A 4,767-nucleotide genomic window follows, 5' to 3' on the forward strand; every position below is an offset into this window, starting at 1 on the left:
TTTTTTTTTAGACCGGCCGCACCACGCTCAGCCAGTGAGTGCTGTGAGCGCACCAGTCATCCCTATATAGGATCCGAACCCACGGCGGGAGCGCTGCTGTGCTCCCAGCGCCGCACTCTCCCGAGTGCGCCACGGGCTTGGCCCCCAAATTAATTTATGGGCTTAACACAATACAAAATTAAAATATCTCAGGGGAATATGATTTTGAATCTTGCACAATAACACTCTGGAAGAACAGGTGAGCAGGTAGGTAAAATAAAATAAAAAAGATAACCAAAGAAAGACATGGAAAGAAGATACTATTAGAGCAAGTTATAAATATTCAAAAGATTAAAAAACAGAGTGTGTGTGTGCTGGTTATGGATGGATTGACTCTGAGCCCCATATCCATCCTTCTTTGCTGCTCTGTGAAAATGGAGCCGGTCCCTTTAAATAGGGTTCAATAAAGCTTCGTCAGTACAGGGTGCTGGATATGCATGACAGGAGGAAACGTTTTCCTTCCCGGTTCTAGTGAGTTTGCTTGACAGGATTTCTCTAGCATTGCACTCCTGCAGCGCAGAGTGGCCAGGAGCTCCCTGAGCACCCTCCTGGGCAGCTTGGTAGTCCAGTGCCTCTGGTGAGATACCTCCTCAGGAAATGCTTGCCCTAGAATCATTACCATGTCTTCACCAACAAGGTCTGGATCTCAACACATGGAGTAGGGTGTATATTAGTCCATTTCCTGTTACTGATAACAGAATACCTAAAACTGGGTAACTTATAAGAACATGAAATTTATTTCTCACAGTTTGAGAGGCTGGGAAGTTCACCATCCTGGGGCACATCTGGTGAGGACCTTCTTCTTGGTGGGGGCTCCCTACAGAGTCCCATGGCAAGTAAGGTATCACATGGTGAGAATGGCAAAAGTGCTTTCATGTGATCTCCTTATAAAGCCATCAGTCTATGCCCAGGATAACTCATTAAACCATTCACTCATTATTCCATTCATGGATTAACTCATTCATCAGGGCACAGAACTCAGGATCCAATTACCTCTTAAAGGCCCTACCTTTCAAATACCATAATCCAATTTCCCACCCTCTTAACACTGTTACCATGGTAATCAAGTTTCTAACACTTCAGCTTTTGGAGGACACATTCAACTCATGGGGGGATCAATTAACAGGGGTCCCAAAGCAACTGGGGTTTTTTGTGGGAGGAAAGAGGGGCAATAGTTTAAAAGCAACAATGAAGGTGAAGGGAGCCACCCGCCCCACCTACTGGTTCTGCGGTATGATTTATGGAGAGAGGTGAAGAACAGCACCATTCCGCAAGACTGAAGAGGAAGCTGGAAGGAACATTAAAGCTATGGACTTGAGGGATTTTGCCAAGGACAAACCCTAAGATCCTGTGAACACAGTGGAAGGCTTTGGAGGTTGAAGGAGAGCAGGAAATTGGATCAAATCAGAATGTGGAAACAACTTTGGGATAAAACTCCATATGATGATGTGTGATGGGGAGGTTTAGGGTTTTGTGGTGAGTAGTATGAGTGGTGACATTGTTAAACCCTTCTCTTTGTCTTCTGGTACAGACTGGGTCCCTACACAATACAGAACTCAACTTACCCTTTGCACTCTCTCTGTATAAAGAAATCTCATTCTCTGCTAGTTCTGATTTGATCACACTAGATGTTGCTTACACAAGTTGACTTAATTTATTTCCCATTTTTTCCACAAGAGAAAGTGTGAGCTACACTGAGTTAGAAGAGAGATATTACACACACTAGCTGGGGGAAGGTTAGTGAACAGACACAATTTGGTGACTTGTAAATTAAAAAGGCCCTTGATGGACAGTATTTATTATTATTTTTATTATTATTATTATTATTATTATTATTATTATTATTATTATTATTATTATTATTATTATTATTATTATTATTATTATTATTATTATTATTATTATTATTATTATTATTATTATTATTATTATTATTATTATTATTATTATTATTATTATTATTATTATTATTATTATTATTATTATTATTATTATTATTATTATTATTATTATTATTATTATTATTATTATTATTATTATTATTATTATTATTATTATTATTATTATTATTATTATTATTATTATTATTATTATTATTATTATTATTATTATTATTATTATTATTATTATTATTATTATTATTATTATTATTATTATTATTATTATTATTATTATTATTATTATTATTTCTTAGTCTCTTGTTACAGCAATTTAAAGGCACAGCCTGTTGACACCAAATCCATTTTAGTGTAATGACTTGTGATTTAGCTTGCCAGAAATAACTGTGCAGATGAGAGACCACAGAGATGGGCTAGTAAAGTGAATCACACACTCATTTTCACAATGAAGCACAAAGCATATTAAATTACAAGCACAGTGACTCTGATTCACAAGCACACAGACACAAAAACCTAGCTGGCAAACTCATAGGCAGGACAAGGGCTAATGAATTTTCTTTGTTACTTATGCAATAAAATCACAGTGCTCAATGGTGACTGGCTTCCTTAAAAGGTTACAAAATATTGATTAAAATCTCTTCCACATTTGTCATTTAAAAATCTTGAAAAGTACTACATATGAATTGATAACAATTCAAACTTAATGGAACAATGTGATAGCATAAATAATAGACTTTAAGATCAAACATTGTTGGTGAAAAAAAAACTGAAAGAAAATACTTTATCTTTTCTCCCCACAGAACTCATTTAAGATTATATCTTTGGCAAATATATCAAACATAAGTTTATATAAAGAGGGAAATAATTTGCATATTGTGTAAGAAATCTTATGTTTTTGAGTATATAGAGGGATTCTACAAGTATGCTGACAGTATGATGAAGCTCATATTTCATTTTCAGAAAGCTTTTAAAACCAACAATTATACAGTCACTTTGAAATAAAACATTATAACGTATAGGCACTTTGATTTCTGAGTTAACAAATGTAACCATTATTTCAAAATCTGATTTATCTTCAAAGTAATATCTTAAGCTGTTTCTTGATGTTTTATTACCATCTCTCTCTCTCTCTCTCTTTCTCTCTCTCTCACTTTCTCTATCTAAAACACACACATACACGCACACACACAAGAAGATGAATATTCACAAAGCAGGTTTTATCCTCAACATTATGGAAAATGAGGTATGCAGGAACACAGACTAAAAATCTGCAAGTGGAATTCACAACTTCTTAAAGTGTATTTGAGATAATCAGAAATTCAACTTCATGTACAAAGTCAATAATATCAGGATTCCTTTATGAACTCCAACAAGTAAGAAGCAAACCAAAAGGGCTCAAACAACTGCAATAGCAGGTAAAGCCAACTAAACATTATTAAAGCCTTTAATCTCCATAATATCTGTGTTTCTAAAAAGCTTGTCTTTGTGCTCATCTTGGAAATGCTTGCTTCTATGAAACCATAAAGAAACTACTGAGACAATTTCACTTAACTTTTACCTTTCATTACCTTAAAATACGGTGTGGGTAGGAGAGAGAACTGGTCTGGGAAACAAATGACCTGGATTATAGTGTCTGAACTGTACCACTCATTAGTTTACGTGGCCTTCAGCAACTTCATAAAAACTCTGAGCCTTAGTTACTTTTTCTATAAAATGTTAAAAAATTATTTCTGCCCTAGAAGGATTTAATTAGACAAAATATATGAAATGCGATTCAATCATGGCTTTTTGGTTACTAAAGAGTGCATGCTAATATAAGAGCATTGTCTTATTAAAGATTTGCAAGTTTATAACAATAGAAAGTCTTGCATTAACATATAGAAAATAAATCTAAGAAATAAAGAGAATACTAGTTTTTTTAAAAATTTCAACCTCAACAGTAGAATTACTATAATAAATCCTCTATAAAATGCCTGTAAGTCTTCCTTCATCTGAACACACACGTGCGCACGCGCGCACACACACACACACACACACACACACACACACACACAGCCATTGCCCTAACTTGAGCAACTCATGGGTTAAGGAACCTGCAAACAAATAACTTTTTATAACTTTGCACATGTCTGAACAAAGTTGCAGAAATCACATTTGGAAAGAGACACAATACTATAACCTTACCTTTAATCTGCCTTCTTGGTTTTATTTGAATGAAAACAGTCACAACAGCATCCACCATCTTCTCATTCATGTCTACGATGACTCAAAATCTCCTACGAACCTGATATATTAAATGTTTCTCAATTTCTCATTCAGATAAAAGGGGGAAAAAACAATCTGGCAAAATGTACAAAAGGGTTTGCCCCTGTCACAGATTTTCATCAGTCCTCCAGTCCTGGATGGCAATGGTCTTCAACTCTGCTGCAATTACATGCTGTACTCTTCGAATTTCACATTTAGGAAATGCAGAAATGAGCTTTTATGGGAGAGGCAGTCTGCGTACAGTACCATGTAGACCTATCTATAGTCTATGAACATCAAGATTAAATAAGCTTGCGGACATCTATCAGCCCTGCCCAAGTACTTGCAGTACACTGTCTTACTTACATATTTGGTTCAAATTTTCTCTTACTAAAAATTTAAAAATAACTCTCTGTCTCTATCTGTCTCTGTTTCCATCTCTCTGTCTCTGTCTCTCTGCCTCACTGTGTGTGTGTGTGTCACACTGTCTCTCTAGATGCATAGGTACATACACAGATACATAGAAAAATGAGAGAGAATTTTATATTACATGCACACACAGGCCCACACACGCTATAGCCTAAGG

Source organism: Galeopterus variegatus, unplaced genomic scaffold (assembly GCF_000696425.1).
Source record: "Galeopterus variegatus unplaced genomic scaffold, G_variegatus-3.0.2 Scaffold3464, whole genome shotgun sequence".
NCBI classification, from domain to species: domain Eukaryota; kingdom Metazoa; phylum Chordata; class Mammalia; order Dermoptera; family Cynocephalidae; genus Galeopterus; species Galeopterus variegatus.